At 44.8% G+C, this 18579-nt stretch overlaps 1 protein-coding gene across 3 annotated transcripts in view; it reads right to left on the bottom strand.

The window, feature by feature from the left end:
* Positions 1-18579, bottom strand: part of PCDH11X (protocadherin 11 X-linked) — a 1508525-nt gene that overhangs the window by 1082568 nt on the left and 407378 nt on the right. The window lies entirely within an intron of this gene.

Genomic DNA, 18579 nt, shown 5'->3' with positions numbered 1-18579 from the left:
AGCGCTGGAGTCCTGTGTTCTAATCCCACCAAGGACAACATCTGCAAGGAGCTTGTATATTCTCCCCGTGTTTGCGTGGGTTTCCTCCAACATTCCAAAGACATACTGATGGGGATTCTAAATTCTGAACCTGTTGTGAATTTGCTTTTTGCTCCCTCTAGTGGTTACTAGTTTTTTATACTCTGGTTTTTCTGTCATTCCTTTTATCCGCACCTGGGTCGTTAGTTAGGGGTGTTGCTATATAAGCTCCCTGGACCTTCAGTTCAATGCCTGGCAACGTAGTTATCAGAGCTAGTCTGCTGTGCTCTTGTCTACTGATCCTGGTTCCAGTTATATCAGCTAAGTCTGCCTTTTGCTTTTTGCTATTTGTTTTGGTTTTGTATTTTTGTCCAGCTTGTTCCAAAACTATATCCTGACCTTTGCTGGAAGCTCTAGGGGGGCTGGTGTTCTCCCCCCGGACCGTTAGACGGTTCGGGGGTTCTTGAATTTCCAGTGTGGATTTTGATAGGGTTTTTGTTGACCATATAAGTTACCTTTCTTTATTCTGCTATCAGTAAGCGGGCCTCTCTGTGCTAAACCTGGTTCATTTCTGTGTTTGTCATTTCCTCTTACCTCACCGTCATTATTTGTGGGGGGCTTCTATCCAGCTTTGGGGTCCCCTTCTCTGGAGGCAAGAAAGGTCTTTGTTTTCCTCTACTAGGGGTAGCTAGATTCTCCGGCTGGCGCGTGTCATCTAGAATCAACGTAGGAATGATCCCCGGCTACTTCTAGTGTTGGCGTTAGGAGTAGATATATGGTCAACCCAGTTACCACTGCCCTATGAGCTGGATTTTTGTATTCTGCAGACTTCCACGTTCCTCTGAGACCCTCGCCATTGGGGTCACAACAGAACCCCAATGGGGACAGTGCCGATAATGTCTGTAAAGCGCTGTGGAATTAATGGCGCTATATAAGTGAGTAAATTAAATACACAAATCATCACACACGGCACTAAAATAAATCATTGTAATACTCAACACAACGCACAGGGGGTGCCCATGATACTCAAAAATCCACCACTTTTCCTAGTGGTGTAAATGGTGGGACAGTGGTTCTTTAAAACAAGTCTCACACATAACTTAGACTTATACATGCGAGCTTAACAGATAGTGCAGCGCCCCAGAGTCCTGGTCGTTGCAGTACTGTTGCTCTGCCGCTAAGGGGGGCTATGGTATGTCTGATGGCACTGAAGGAGTTCATCTGACCAGGTATCACAGACACCAATACACTTCACAGTCTGGCCTCCAGGGGGAGCTAAGGGTTCTATGTATTAGGCCACTCCTCACAATCTGGTAAAACTGGGGGTTAGGCAGGAAGTTAGTTGAGAAAGCTGACTGGGAATCGAACAGGCAACACCCTGTGGCAGGGGGTGTTGCGGGGAGAGACTCAGAGGGGTCCCTGTCAGGGGTGGGATCCTGACAGAGGCCTAGCAACCAGAGAGAACGTTACGGGACCGCGCCTGCACGATATAGCGGCAGTGCCCTAAGAAAGGACAAGAAGCGGGGTTTATTGTGCTGAGTGAGAAACGAGATCAACGCAACAAGGAGAATACCAGTAGGAGTCGTGCTGTAAGACGAGGCAACATCCTACTGAGGCGCATAACCGGTGGCCGGAACGCCGAGGAAGTATAGAGCTCCAGGCCAAACTTCAAACCTACGGCAGGACAGTCAGTTATAGGCTGGCTGTCTCACCCAATTGACCTAGGAAGACACAAGGGGGGTAACAACAGGAGTGGGGCGACGCTAGAGTCCCGGAAGAGCTCCGAGCCTCCCCGTCATACGGGTGCGTCCTAACCATAAGATCTGGGGGACGTGGAAGAACATCAGAATCGAGTTGTGAGGGAACACGAGAAACAGACACAACAGTTGTGAGGACTATCCCGTGGTGCTTAGCAGGGAAGGACTACAACACACAAGCGCTAGAAGGTAGGCACAGATTTCCACCTGCAAAGGGAGCTCTGGATGTGCCATCGGACCGGCCAGGCTTGCGCAGCCCGGTTAACCGCATTCCGGATTGAGGATCCTGAAGCCTTCAGTAAAGAGGTAAAGAGACTGCAACCGGGTGTCCTCATTATTTACTGCAACCTGCACCGCACCACTACAACATCACCACCATCCCGCACACCTATCATTGTACGCCCCTCAGCAGGGTCACGGACCGCGTCTAGCCACCGTGACAGCCCCAGAACAGAGACTCAGAGGCCCGGTACCGGGTACCCCTCGGCCCTGCGACAGTGGGGGCGCTGCAATAGTATCATACATATGATCAGTTACAGCATCTCAGCAGGAAGTACCAAATCATAGTATCACACAATTAAATTAGATACATTGACTCAACTGACATTACTAAACAAACAGGCTTAGGTACAGCAACTTAGCAGTCATTCGATAAATGAGTTTAGCAGATGTTACCATAGGCGGCAATCAATTTTATATTTTATTACTACAGACCCTCTCATCCCTTGGCATCACAGACTTGGCCCTATCCTGGATCTCCGTCATACCTAACAGACCGGACATTCAGCATCTCCCACTCACACACCACCTCCTCACCTCGCCCCCTATCTGTAGGAGTCCCTCAAGGTTCAGTCCTAGGGCCCCTGCTCTTCTCCATTTACACCTTTGGCCTGGGACAGCTCATAGAATCTCATGGCTTTCAGTATCACCTCTATGCTGATGACACACAGATCTACATCTCTGGACCAAATATCACCACCCTACTAACCAGAATCCCTCAATGTCTATCCGCTATTTCATCCGTCTTCTCCGCTAGATTTCTAAAACTTAACATGGACAAAACAGAATTCATTGTCTTTCCCCCATCTCACGCGACCCCCCCAACGAACCTATCCATTACAGTAAACGGCTGCCCACTCTCCCCAGTCCCACAAGCTCGCTGTCTCGGGGTAATCCTTGACACTGATCTCTCCTTCAAACCACATATCCAAGCCCTTTCCACTTCCTGCCACTTTCAATTCAAATATGTTTCACGAATCCGTACATTCCTAAACCAAGAATCTGCAAAAACCCTAGTCCATGCCCTCATCATCTCCCGCCTCGACTACTGTAACCTCCTGCTCTGTGGCCTCCCCTTGGACACTCTCGCACCCCTCCAATCTATTCTAAACTCAGCTGCCTGACTAATCCACCTGTCCCCCCGGTATTCCCTGGCCTCTCCCCTCAATCCCTGCACTGGCTCCCCATTACCCAGAAACTCCAGCACAAAAGCCTAACTATGACGTACAAAGCCATCCACAACCTGTCTCCTCCATACATCTGTGACCTTGTCTCCCGGTACTTACCTACACGCAACCTCCGATTCTAACAAGATCTCCTTCTCTACTCCCGTCTTATCTCCTCTTCTCACAATCGCATACAAGATTTCTCTCGCGCATCACCCCTACTCTGGAACTCTCTACCACAACATATCAGACTCTCGCCTACCATCGAAACCTTCAAAAAGAACCTGAAGACCTACCTCTTCCGACAAGCCTACAACCTGCTGTAACCACCGATCCACCAAACCGCTGCACGACCAACTCTATCCTCACCTATTGCATCCTCACCCATCCCTTGTAGATTGTGAGCCCTCGCGGGCAGGGTCCTCTCTCCTCCTGTACCAGTTATGATTGTATTGTCGATTAATAAATAATAATGTAGGTGAAACGCATTGTAACTGAAACAGAAACAGTTGTGTGTGAGGCTTAAAAATGGGTGAGGAACAGAAACATTCTGCGACAAAAGGTGAGGCTGTGGAAGACAGTTTCACAACACAGGTCATAAACTAAGGCAAGACTGATTGCAGCAAAAAAACTAAGTAGTTATACTGCATCAGCAAGGAGTCTCCAAGAAAAACATTTCACAGTAGACTGAGGTTTCAGGATATACTGTGCAAAAAGAAGAAGCACCAAAAAATGGGCAATGTTCAGAAATAGAAATTAATATATACGTGTGTGTGTGTTATATATATATATATATATATATATATATATATATATATATAGAGAGAGAGAGAGAGAGAGAGAGAGAGAGAGAGAGAGAGAGAGAGAGAGAGAGAGAGAGAGAGAGAGACACACACACTAACTAGTTACTAGTAAAGTGAAGTATCAGCTAAGTTTTACAACTCTTCTTCGCAGTCTGTTTCTTATTCCGAAGAGATGTCATTGATCCCAATTACAGTCTTGACGCAGACATGGCCACCTGTCCCGCACCTGGAGACGTGTGATGGGCGACGTGACCACCACCGCTGCCAAATCATTTTGGGTCTCATTTTCAGCATTTAATTGCAGCGCGTCGCCTTTCACATTGTCATCACAAGGTGCGATCGGCGAGTCTATATCTGGGCTGGCGTATTACTGTCTGGAGATTTGTGATGTTAATTAGGTAGGAAGAGCGCGTTCCTCTGCCGCACTCGTATAGGAAAATTAATCCACATCATTTGGATCTTTGACAAATACACGGCTTTTAATTTATGGAGCTTATTTTTATAATCCTGGGGTGGACTGGAAATAAAAAAAAAATAAAAAAAGTGATTTGCACTTTTATGTCCAATCATTACTCAGACCTAACAGGCAACACACAAAGTAGAACAAGGAGGCAGGTGGGATATGGGGGCTAAGAATAAAATATACCATCTAATGGGAGAATGCCCAGGTGAGAACGGTACAAAACGCTAAGGTATAGCACCAATGCGCCATTATTCAGTGTATTATTCGTAGTCACAATATTTTATGGTTCAAACTGCTCCAAAATGTAACATCATTCATTAAATCCTGCACAATTTTGCTGGTAAGTAGCAATCAGATACAAAATTCCATGATCCGTTTGTTGTGATGGTTTTACACAAAAGTTGGTGTCTGCTAATGATACTGGAGAAGATCCATAGTCAGGTTCTACTAGAATTGGACAATACAGCTGCTTTCCCCCTAAACCAATCATCAGGTTATACCTGGGATTGCTGGTCAGCCCCAGCGCAGCCGAGCTACATGATCTGGTATAACTGATGGACTGGGCTGCAGAATGTATCGCTGCATTTACACCGTGTTCCAAATTATTATGCAAATTGGATTTAAGTGTCATAAAGAATTTAATTGTTTTGTTTTTCAAATAAACTCGTGGATGGTATTGTGTCTCAGGGCTCAATGGATCACTGAAATCAATCTTACACACATGTGATAATTAGTTTTCCAGGTGATTCTAATTAAAGGAAAACTACTGTAAAATGATGTTCTACATTATTAAGCAGGCCACAGTTTTCAAGCAATATGAGAAATAAAAAGGATCTTTGTGCCGCTGAAAAGCGTTAAATAGTGCAATGCCTTGGACAAGGTATGAAAACATTAGATATTTCACAAAAACTTAAGAGTGATCATCATACTGTGAAGAGATTGGTGACTGAAACAGAGCACAGACAGAGTTCATACAGATAAAGGCATAATGAGGAAGGTTTCTGCCAGGCAAATTCATTGGATTAAGAGAGTAGCTGCCAAAATACCATTACAAAGCAGCAAACAGTTATTTGAAGCTGCTGGTGCCTCTGGAGTCCCTTGAACCTCAAGGTGTAGGATCCTTCAAATGCTTGTTGTGGTGCATAAACTTACTATTCAGCCACCCCTAAACAGTGTTCACAAGCAGAAACAGTTGCAGTGGGCCCAGACATACATGAAGACTTATTTCCAAACAGTCTTGTTTGCTGATGAGTGTCGAGCAACCCTGGATGGTCCAGATGGATGGAGTAGTGGGTGGTTGGTGGATGGCCACCATGTCCCAACAAGGCTGCGATATCAGCAAGGAGGTGGAGTCATGTTTTGGGCCGGAATCACGGGGAAACAGCTGGTAGGGCCCTTTAAGGTTCCTGAAGGTGTGAAAATTACCTCTGCAAAGTATATAGCATTTCTGACTGACAACTTTCTTCCATGGTCTAAAAAGCAGAAAGGTGCCTTCAGGAGCAAAATCATCTTCATGCATGACAATGCACCATCTCATGCTGCAAAGAAACCTCTGAGTCATTGGCTGTTATGGGCATAAAAGGAGATAAACTCATGGTGTGGCCACCATCTTCCCCGGACCTCAACCCTAGAGAGAACCTTTGGAGTATAATCAAGTCAAAGATCTATGAGGGTGGGAGGCCGTTCACATCAAAACAGCAGCTCTGGGAGGCAAAGAAATACAAGCAGAAACTCTCCGAAAACTCACAAGTTCAATGGATGCAAGAATTGTGAAGGTGATATCAAAGAAGGGTTCCTATGTTAACATGTAACTTGGCCTGTTAGGAGGTTTTGGAGTTAAATAGCTTTTTGCTCAGTGAACGTGACCTCCTAATGCTGCAAACTCCACAAATGAGCATTTTCAGTTCTTTATATCAAATGTTTAGAAATTATACTGGGCCTAATAATTTGGAACAGTGCATTGTGGGGTTTTATTCATTTTGGAGATTATACTGTTATCATTGGGAGGTTTCTTCAATAAAATGTGATGTATACTCTAACGGGTGATGACTTTTATTAGACTGACTCATTTGCACCGACCATTTAGGAAAATCCGAGAAAAATATAATTTGCATAATAATTTGGAACATGGTGTACTAACTCTAAACAACTGCCTTCAAAAGTAACTAAGAAAAAAATGAGAAGTAAGAAATCCATGAGTAGAGGGTGAAAAGAAGGACCTGTGTGGATGGGAGAGGAAACGAGCAGTGAGCTGGAGGAAGAGGGTGAAGAGAAGGACCTGTGTGGACTTGGTCAGGTAAGGAGTAGTGAGCTGGGGGAAAAGGGTGAAGAGAAGGACCTGTGTGGACGGGAGAGGAAAGGAGCAGTGAGCTGGGGGAAGAGGGTGAAGGGATGGACCTTTGTGGACGGGAGAGGAAAGGAGCAGTGAGCTGGAGGAAGAGGGTGAAGGGAAGGACCTGTGTGGACGGGAGAGGAAAGGAGCAGTGAGCTGGGGGAACAGGGTGAAGGGAAAGACCTGTGTGGATGGAAGAGTAAAGGAGCAGTGAGCTGGGGGAAGAGGGTGAAGGGAAGGACCTGTGTGGACAGGAGAGGAAAGGAGCAGTGAGCTGGGGGAAGAGGGTGAAGGGAAGAACCTTTGTGGATGGGAGAGGAAAGGAACAGTGAGCTGGGGGAAGAGGGTGAAGATAAGGACCTGTGTAGATGGGAGGGGAAAGGAGCAGTGAGCTGGAGGAAGAGGGTGAAGAGAAGGACCTGTGTGGACTTGGTCAGGTAAGGAGTAGTGAGCTGGGGAAAAAGGGTGAAGAGAAGGACCTGTGTGGATGGGAGAGGAAAGGAGAAGTGAACTGGAGGAAGAGGGTGAACAGAAGGACCTGTGTAGACAGGAGAGGAAAGGAGCAGTGAGCTGGGGGAAGAGGGAGAAGAGAAGGACCTGTGTGGACGGGAGAGGAAAGGAGCAGTGAGCTGGGGGAAGAGGGTGAAAGGAAGGATCTGTGTGGACGGGAGAGGAAAGGAGCAGTGAGCTGGAGGAAGAAGGTGAAGAGAAGAACCTGTGTGGACGCGTCAGGTAAGGAGCAGTGAGCTGGGTGAAGAGAAGGACCTGTGTGGACAGGAGAGGAAAGGAGCAGTGAGCTGGAGGAAGAGGGTGAAGGGAAGGACCTGTGTGGACAGAGAGGAAAGGAGCAGTGAGCTGGGGGAAGAGGGTGAAGGGAAGGACCTGTGTGGACGGGAGAGGAAAGGAGCAGTGAGCTGGGGGAAGAGGGTGAAGAGAAGGACCTGTGTGGACGGGTCAGTTAAGGAGCAGTGAGCTGGAGGAACAGGGTGAAGAGAAGGACCTGTGTGGATGGAGAGGAAAGGAGCAGTGAGCTGGGGGAAGAGGGTGAAGAGACGGACCTGTGTGGATGGAGAGGAAAGGAGCAGTGAGCTGGGGGAAGAGAGCAGGTGAAATGGCAGCAGTGTAGGAGAGGTAGAGTGAAATAGAGCAGAAAGCAAACATCCCCTAAACCATTTTTCATGTCTTATCTGAGTTTATAATACACGCAGTGGGCATTTCTGGGAAGTTATGTGGGCGTATTTGGGGTGGTGCCTAAAGTAGTGTTAAAGGGAACCTGTCACCCCCAAAATCGATGGTGACATAAGCTCACTGGCATCAGGGGCTTATCTCCAGCATTCTGTAATGCATTCTGTAATGCTGTAGATAAGCCCCTGATGTATCTTGAAAGAGGAGAAAAAGACGTTAGATTATACTCACCCAGGGGCGGTCCGGTCTGATGGGCGTCGCAGGTCTGGTCCGGGGCCTCCCATCTTCATTCCATGACGTCCTCTTCTGGTCTTCATGCCGCGGCTCCAGCGCAGGCGTACTTTACCCTCCCTGTTGAGGGCAGAGCAAAGTACTGCAGTGCGCAGGCGCCGGGAGAGGTCAGAGAGGCCCGGCGCCTGCGCACTGCAGTACTTTGCTCTGCCCTCAACAGGGCAAATCAGTACGCCTGCGCCGGACCCGCGGCGTGAAGACCAGAAGAGGACATCATGGAATGAAGATAGGAGGCGCCGGAGCGGACCTGGGACACCCATTTGACTGGACCACAGCGGGACCGCCCCTGGGTGAGTATAATGTAACTTCTTTTTCTCATCTTTCAGGATACATCGGGGGCTTATCTACAGCATTACAGAATGCATTACAGAATGCTGGAGATAAGCCCCTGATGACGGTGAGCTTACCTCACCATCGATTTTGGGGGTGACAGGTTCCCTTTAAAAGAGGAAGAAACAACCCATGAGGGGCAACAGATGGACTCCGAGCAGCTGAGTCTCTTACTCGTGGGCGGGTCATCATCGTGCCCAACTATTTAATTTGACTTAAAACTCAAAGTCCCTAATGCTGCGGCTACATGACGACTCTGGTATAAACATGGAAGCTACATCAGAGCATAATGTAAGGTAATGTGGTCAGACTGTGACCTGCAGGCTTCAGATACGTTACCCTGATGTCACAGGGGCACAGCGCCATCACTGGCAAGATGCTTAATACTACAGCTCTAGGTGTTTGTCCTTCCTCTGTGCTTTACACTGCAGCTCAGCTAGTTTTGCAAGCAACTGGACTAAAAAGTGAGAACAACTGTAGATAAAACAAACTTTTAGATTTTAAAAGGTAAAAGACAATGTCACTAGAAACTAGCAGTACATCAATATAAGTGATAGCCGTCTTTTAATAATCCAATGTATCAGTGCTGAAAAATCGAGCTGTAAAGTCACATGCAAATGATCCAGGAAGTGCATTAGGGGCGTGTTCATGCCCCTCCAAACAAGACATTTCCAGCTAATTTGCATATGGTCCCAAAGCGAGATTACTCAGCACTGGCACAGTGGATCACTACAAAGCAGGGATCAGATTTACCGGGCTAGGATCTATTCGGCCACACCACTAGTTTTAGTAATAAAATCATCCTGTCCGATCCCCAATAACATAAGATTATTTTCAGTGAAGTTATTAGCCGAAGGCCGTCCACCATCAGGAAACTATACGAAGCGCTCGCACATCAAGTGCTGTAAGAAGTCCAGAGTTCAGGATTTACTGCAGAATTTGCATATAAACGAACATCAAAGCGGCGCCAGTGCATGAAATATTAGGAAGCAAAGCCGCAGGCAAAATTAAAGAAAAAAAAAAACACTAAAAAAAAACAAAACAAAGAAGTAATAATTACAATGTCCTGTTTTTCTGCTCTGGCCACCTTCTAATGAACACACTGTGTAAAGTGCGTTCCCCGGGGCATCACAAATCTAAATTAAAAATGCACCAATAAATATTTAAATCTGATCTGCAAACTCCTCAAAAGTTAGTAGTCAGCAAATAAACCACTTTTACCAACACAACGCAGGCGCAGTAAGTAAACGGAATAAGACGACAACTTCTTGATCCGCAGCAAAAAGTAGCAAACCCCCCCCCCCCCCCAAAAAAAAGGTTTTTTTTCTGTTTTAGAGTATTTTGTAAGTTTCTGATAATTTTAGGGTTTGGTGAAGTATTAGGGATGCGAGTTTCCCCATAATTTGCAATATCACAAATTTTTGCACTTCAGGGAAGGGATGGCTAATAAGGATTACTGTTCCCAGAAGCAAAATAGAAACCCAATGACTCTTACATTTAGGGTAAGTGCACACGTTGCAAATTCGTTTGCAGATTTTTCCACACGGATTCTGAAAAATCCGCAGGTAAAACGCCCCCTGTGTTTTTTACCTGCAGATTAACTGCGTTTTTTGTGCGGATTCCACCTGCATTTTTACACCTGCGGATTCCAATTATGGAACAGGTGTAAAACGCTGCGGAATCCGCACAAAGAATTGACATGCTGCGGAAAATAAACCGCAGCAAATCTGTGCAGAATTTTCCGCAGCATGTGCACAGAGAATTTGGTTTTCCATAGCTTTACATGGTACTGTAAACCGCATGGAAAACTGCTGCAGATCCGCAGCCAAATCCGCAACGTGTGCACATACCCTAAATCTGATACTTCATGTGCAGCTATTGATACATTTATTGCAAAAAAAAATGCAACATAAAAAAAACAGCAAATAATATATCTCCCCTTTTACATCCTCACTATTTTTAGTGACCAGGAATCTCTGCCCACACCTCCACTACAGGTGAGCTCAGCACTAGACACTCAGGTCATTGATAATTTTTGCTAAATGTATCAATTTGACACGAGCAGATATAAATATCATACACATAGATCTGATCCATGAAGGGCCAGCATTAGGCCGGGGTCACACTAGACCGTAATACGGACGAGTGCTATGCGATAAAAAATCGCATAGCACTCGGCACAATGTTAATCTATGGTTCAGCTCCCATCATCCGATATTTTCTCCACCGTATTTCGGATCCGAGGGAACTCGCAGCCTGCTGCGATTGTCAGCGTATCTCGGCCGAGACTCGCCAATGCAAGTCTATGGGTGCGAGAAAAAATCGGATTACACACGGACCATGCGTGTGCATTGCGAGAAATACGGAAGACTTCTCCAGGTGACAGGAAATTGAATCATCCATCATCAGGAAGCTTTGGAATGCTAATTTATGCCCCACGCTGGATTGCAAACCAGGAAGCACGCCTCCACGGAGTGTACTGTGTAGCAGCATGGCCAGACATATAAATGTGGAGATGCTGATTGCTCTGGTCCATGATAGACCAGAGTTATGGGACCAACGCGATGCACATTATGCTGACCGCGCACGAAAAGACGCAGCATGGAGGGCAATCTGTCGCCACATGTTCCCCGATTTTGATCAGCGACCTCAAGAGGTTCAGCAAGAAATTTGTAAGTACCATTCTTTACACAAAAAATGTGCTTTAACATTTTTGGAACGATAAAAATAGGCGTGAACACATCATATGTGGTGTGTTTTGGAGTGATGTAAATGTTCCAAGCTCTTGGTTGAGGCTACAAAAACATTAACAAGACACACCAATATGGTTCCAATATATTAGCTACAGTCCTTTCAGATCTTACCAAGGGAGTTTTAGGTCCCCTTAGGCTCCTGGGCCTGTGTGTGCTTGCAAACCCTGAACCTGTTGTAGTTATGTGATTGTGCAGCATGGTGGCTCACTGGATATGAGTCCTGGGTTAAAATTCCACCAAGGCCAAAAGATGCAGAGTTTGTATGTTCTCTCCGTGTTTGCGTGGGTTTCTTCTGGCCACTCCGCTTTCCTCACACAATCCAAAGACATACTCATAGGGAATTTATATTGTGAGCCACATTGGTGACAGCAATGATAATGTTTGTTCCAAACTGCCGAATATGTTATCGTTATGTAAAAATACAGATTCTTTCTTATTATTTGTTATTCCCCAAACAACTTTTTCTTCTTTGCAGTGAATGATGTCACTAGACGCTGGCGGAGTTGCCGGGATCAATACCGGCGGGAACGTCAAGTTTCGGGGCGTAGTGGTGATGCAGCACCCAAAAAAAGAAAATATCTTTATTTTGATCGGCTGAATTTTCTTGCCCCGGTGATGGAGCTCAGACCGTAAGTGGATGCATGTCCAAAAAACTTAGACACATCTTCTAATCGAATCTGTTTATAATTTTTGCCTCTCAAATCATTTTTGAAATACAGAACAGAGTCCAATCTGACAGAAAGAGAGACTGCATCTGACTCGGAGTTGGTGATTGACCCCATTGGTGAGGATTCCGAAAGGGCTGGACCCTCAGAGCAAGCACAAAGCAGCAACCAGCCACAACCAGCAGCAGCGTCTTCTGCCACACAGGAGGCCAATCCAGAGGTTGAGGAAGGAGGCCAGAGCAGCAGTCCAACCTTGGCTCTGGATACATCACCACAGCCTACTACCAGACCAAACCGTGGTCGGCGCAGAAGGGTGGCTTCTAACACTGGCACCAGGCGGCAAGTGGATACAGGGGTGTTGGACTATTTGGCAAGGGCTGCACATGACGATGGGGAGGAAGCGTACTTCCGCAGTCTTGCCCGCTATTTACGCCCCATTCCACGTTCGCTCAGGCTGCGTACCAGAGGTTGTATACAAATTGTTATTGATGCGGCAACACCCCCAAACAACCCCATTCGTTTGTTCAACTACCTAGAACAGTGGCAAATGTCACCTACAAATGTTCTGGCGGTGCAAGACCTTCCAGAGGAACCCAACCAAACAGTTGCAGCACCCTCCTTGCCACGTATAGCTCCACCACACCAGCCTGCCCAAAACACCCAACAACAAACAAACAGGGCAATGAATGAATATCCATCCACTGCCCAATCTGACCACTTGAACAGACACATGTTTGGAGGCTGGTCCCACCATGTGTCTGCTCGACATGGCCAGATTGGGGGTTATGACCAAATGGGTCAATACAGTACACAGGACTTTATGCCCTTCTACCCTCAACATCCAGTTTTACCTCACACTCAGGAACGAAACGTGCAACAACACCCTTCATATATATCTGCCATACCACAGGTTGACAGTCTGGTTGGTCCACCACCTAGGCCAAGTTCAGCACATGCTGGACACCCGCCATCATCATCATCGCCACCCCCAACCTACCAGAACCTGTAAGTTCCTGCCCAAAAGTTTCAGCATGTCATTTAGTTTTGTTAATTTTATTATTGTGCGCCATTGGCCTGTTATTTTTTCATTTTGACTCTGGTTACTAGGCCTAAAATTACATATGATGTGAATATGTTTTGGCCAAATATATATATATGCTTGGAGCATTAAAATTGTTGCCCAAAATATGAGTGTTGTGTATTCTTAGGACTACAAAGGTGATGTTGCAACTTTCTCTTTTTTTTGGAAAGTAAAAGAAGATACATACTACACAATTCAAACATGAACATTAAGCTATTTATTACCTAACAATATCAAGAAAATTTAAAGCACAACAGCATTGTCTTGCCAATCAGTCGCTCCCTCTGGTGACACAAAATAATTTGTTAACACATCTCGAACTTTTAGGCCTGAGGGCTGACGACGAGAAGGAAGAACACGTGGAGTAGGCAATACAGTATTAGCATAATCAATTTCATCAGCAGCAGATGATGGGCAATCATGTTTTCTAGTAAAGTTGTGAAGAACAACACATGCTTTGATTACACCATTTACATTGCCTTCACTCAGTTGTATTGCGGACTGAAGGACCCGCCATTTAGCAGTGAGAATGCCAAATGAGCACTCTACCAGACGGCGGGCACGTGAAAGGCGCAAATTAAAAATTCGACGCCGGTAGTCCAGGCCTCTCCGTGGATATGGCCTCATGACGTTCCGGGATAATTGAAACGCCTCATCTGCTACCATCATGTAAGGCACCACATCTAAATTTGCCCCTGGTAAGTTACTTGGGGGTGGGAGATCCAAATCATTGTTGCGCAGCCGCCGACCCATTAAGGAAGAACTGAAGACTCTAGAGTCTCCAGTTCTCCCATAGGCCCCAATATCTACAATTATAAACCTGTAGTTGCTGTCGACCAGGGCCAACAGCACTACAGAGAAAAACTGTTTATAATTATAGAATTGTGTCCCTGAGCCCGGCGGCTTACGCACACGGATGTGCTTTCCGTCAAGAGCACCAATACAGTGCGGAAACTGGCAGGTGTCCTGAAATCCTTGGGCAATCCGTAACCAATCTGACATTTTCGGCTCAGGCATCACCTCTTGATGGAGTCTTCGCCATATTTCCGTGCATGTATCCCGCACAATTCCTGAAATTGTAGATTTTCCAAGTAAAAACTCTAAATGCAGTGCCGCATATGATAGTCCAGTGGCAAGGAAGCTAAAAGAAACAAGATAATTTGTTTACCCGACAAAATTCAAACATTCCAGTGTTCTCTGTGGAAAAAATACAATTGTCAAAATAATATGCCAGGATTCCACAAACATTAAGGACATGCGATGGCTTTGATGTTCGATTTGCTCAAATATTCCAAATTTAGCCCAAATTACGTTGTTTTATGGCTGATATGACTAATTTTTAACCCCAGAAAAACTCATAGAAAGTCGGGGGGTCATCTTATATGACGGAAACTACGGGTATGTTGAAGTTTAGGAAACATTTAAGTAGCTATTTTTCACAATGGGCAATACCCTTAAACACAAATCTTTGTTGGGAAACAGAGGATTGATACATACCGTAAAGTAAGGATAAGGCGCTCCTCTGCACAAATTGATTTTCGCATCCTGGTGTCCTTCTTGGTAATCCCTGGTCGCAAAATCTCCAACAAAATATCAAAGGTTTGGATCCGCATCCGACAATAGTTGAAGAACTTGTCTGGATTGGTCCTCAGAGCAGCATACAGACGTTGGAAATGTCCTTTCTTGATCCGTTGCTTCATAAGTGGATGTACCCACATCCGTCTCCGCCTCCTCGGATCAACAATTACTGGGTATGGCTCTCCAAAACGTTGTGAAAGTACCCAGTTGTAAAGCACACGCTCTGTGGTGTTAAAAGTCAGTAGATCCGACATGTTGCTCATCAAGCAGAAGTGCACCAACACAAGCAGGGACTCTGCTGCCTTCATTGGTGGCTGCCACCTGTTTTAGGGCCCTTAAATCATGTTCTGGGTGATGATTTAAATTTTTTCAGGTGCCAAAACCGTTATATGTCCATTTTGCAAGCTTGCGTGAAAATCTCGGCATACGGATGCCATACGGATGTCACACGGATGTCACACGGATCATTTGATGCGAGGAAAACGCATCCTCGCACGGCACACGGATCACTGTTTTTGAAACATTTGTGCGATTCTCGACCGTGAAAAACGGACCGTTTTTTTATACGTTAAGTGTGTCCCCGGCCTTATCAGGACCATCAGCAGATCAGACTCCTTGTGTAACCCCCTAGTCATATCCATGTTTTTCACTCATTGATCATCATGAGCTCATTATAGTCTATTGGGATCTTCAGGCTTTTTTTTTTTAACATGATGAATCTAAAAAGTAAGAAAAATCCATTTTTGATCCAAGTTAGAAATCAAACTTGTCCATACAAGTCTCAGCACACTGACGGCATCCTACTTCTGTCTGATTTTCATTAACTGTTTGAAGAAGATAAACTTTCAGCAATTGATGAAACACGGTTAGTAAAATCTACATGCTGATTTTTCTATTTTTCCGCAGATTTCAACCTTTATGGCTACAATGATAAATTCTATAAAAAGAATATGGGAGGCCAATTTATAATAGTTGAGCTAATTTCTGGGGAAAATGTAGCCAATTTAACCGTCTTTACAAACTGTTCCGTGCATGTTTTCCAGTAATTTGTGCTTGTTATTCTCTGATACCATGTACAGTGCGAGCTCGGTTTGATGTGCGCAACTATTTAAAAAAAACTTCTACTTTTTGCACAGTTTTAATGTAGAATATCACAAAGACACAAATCTGATCACTTGTAGAACCCGGTTACAGATCATCATGATTCCATTTTTTTATACTTTTTTTTTAATAAATTGCAGCACTAAGGATACAAAAAAGGGGCATTATTATATCTCCAGAATTATTCTTGGCAAATCTCTCACTATCTCAGGAATAAATGATCCTTTGAAACCTGTTGACATCCTCAATCGCTCATGTGTAGGCGAGTCGGTGACCCCATAATTAAATCTGCCCTTCCCAAACTCACTAGGTCACCACTTGTGTTGGTCACAAAGTCATATTTAGCTTTGCAAATTGTATCACAGAAATTTCTATGTAGAAGTAAAAAAAGAAATATGTCCTGAACCAAGATCAACAAACGTAGAAAAGTGGCCCTATAGGAGTGGGCTTCCTAGAGGAGCACTCACCGCCACCTGGTCCTGCGCACAGGTCCTCAGATCTTCCCCAGGTGTCAGCAGATTCCCAAATTACATCAATGATCCCTCAGTGGCTTTGCAGAAAACAGCAGCAACACGGCCCTCAAGGTCCGTTCAGCGACTTTATGCAGCGGTTGTTTTTTTTCTGTATGAACAATGCAGTGCACATCAACTATAAATCTATTCCACTCGCTGTGGAGTAATTTTTTAAACACCTGGAAATTGTTTGCAAATTTTGCAACATATTATCAAAATATGTGACATTTTTTTTTTTTTTTTTTACAAAAAAGGGAGGGGGGCATCTAGATTTTGAGCAAAATTCATGAACGAGAATGCGCCATTTTGAAGAATTAACCGCTAAAGATGACGACAAATACTATAGCAGGTTGGGCCACGTCTGCTTAACCCCTTCATGGCATGGTTCTATTTTGGGGGTGTAATCCCTGCATGTGATCAGCCGTGCAGCTGCGGGGACTGGAATATATTATTCGAGCACGCCGAAGAGGTTCAGTTAGCACCCGAACATGCTATGATAACACCTTATCTGAGCACGCACGCTCATTAATAACACTAAGGTAACCTACTAGTATAAAAATCTCTATGCAAATTCTTTCAAAGCCTTCTACTAGTATCAGGGGCCACAATGACTCCTGGCTGAGAGGTTGGACACCATTGTGCATTCCCATTGCGTTACTCCCAAACAGGAATTCTGCAGGTATAAAATCCATTAACATTTTCCACCAATACAAATTGGAAGCAGCGCCATTTTTTCCCCACAGTTTGCAGGAATGACTTTAGTCCAAACGCCATCCATGAAACTATCCAACTGCATTGCTAGGTATCCCCCAATAAGTGCACGAGGAGAAGGAGCGCGAGATCCTGAGCCAAGATTCCTCCTCTGAGTCCCGGCAGCCCGGGTCAATACCTAAGAAGTATCTCTAGGATCAACACATTGACTTTGGTGCATTAATGTAAATTGCTAGAGAAGCTATCCGGGTACAGGACACGGACCTCATCCACGGAGCCAGGAGTCTATGGAGTTACAAGACTGATATCAAGAAGGAGATTTATTGATCGAGTCCAGATCTTCTGCCACCTCCAGAGCTTCACTCACAGGAGATGAAGGTTCCTCCACCGGATGCTGAGACTACTCGTCTTCCACTAAGGTCTGATTACAGTCTCCAGTTATTCAGCAAGGAACTGAAAAACCTCAAAGGCAGAACCGTGTAACTCCTCGGGAACTTCTCCATCGTGTAATTATTCGTTTCCAGGTTTAGGTCATGTAACATTTTAATGAGAATTTTTATCAGGCTTACAGTATTGTTACTTTCTGTTCTGACCTTCCTTACCTCAAGTTCAATTTTGCAAACAAGTATAATTGTTGCTATAATATAATACTTCTTCTTCTTAACTCACATCATGTTTAACCCCTTTGCGCTGCAGCCCTTTTTCATTTTTGCTTTTGTTTTTTTTCTCCCCTTCTTCCCAGAGCCATAACTTTTTTCTCTTTATTTTTTTTCCCATCAATACGGCCATGCGAGGGCTTGTTTTTTGCAAAAAAGGTGCAATTCCACAGCGGTATTTTGGATTTTTTTATTTAACCATGTTCACCAAATGCTAAAACTGACCTGCCATTATTCTGTATGTCATTACGAGTTCACAGACACCAAACATGTCTAGGTTCTTTTTTATTTATGTGGTGAAAAACAAAATCCAAAGTTTGTTAAAAAAAAACCTGCGCCAATCTTTTGATCACCCGTTACTGCATGCAATGTCGCAAAGACCAAAAAAACATAATTCTGGGGTTTTAATTTTTTTTCTACGCCGTTTAGCGATCAGGTTAATCCTTTTTTTTAATAGATCGGGCGATTCTGAACGTGGCGATACCAAATATATGTAGGTTTGATTTTTTTTTCTTATTGTTTTATTTTGAATGGGGCGAAAGGGGGGTGATTTAAACTTTTATAATTTTTTTTCATTTTTTAAATATTTGTAAAAACATTTTTTTTTTTTTACATTTGGCAAGATTCAATACTCTCCATGGGAGACTAGAAGCTGCCATAACCCGATCGGCTCTGCTACATACAGGCGATGATCAGATTGCCTGTATGTAGCAAAATTACTCACTATGAGCGTCGACCACTGCGTATTGCTCACAGAAAGCCAGCACTGACAATCATAGAGGTCTCAAGGAGACGTCTGGTTGTCATGTCAACCCACCAGTGACCTGCGATCACGTGATGGGGGTCACCGGTGGGCGGATTTCTGGCCGGAAGCGCGTGTTAAATGCCGCATGAGTTT

The sequence above is a fragment of the Ranitomeya variabilis genome, chromosome 2 (assembly GCF_051348905.1).
Source record: "Ranitomeya variabilis isolate aRanVar5 chromosome 2, aRanVar5.hap1, whole genome shotgun sequence".
NCBI lineage: Eukaryota > Metazoa > Chordata > Amphibia > Anura > Dendrobatidae > Ranitomeya > Ranitomeya variabilis.
This window is presented reverse-complemented; position numbering and strand designations above follow the sequence as displayed.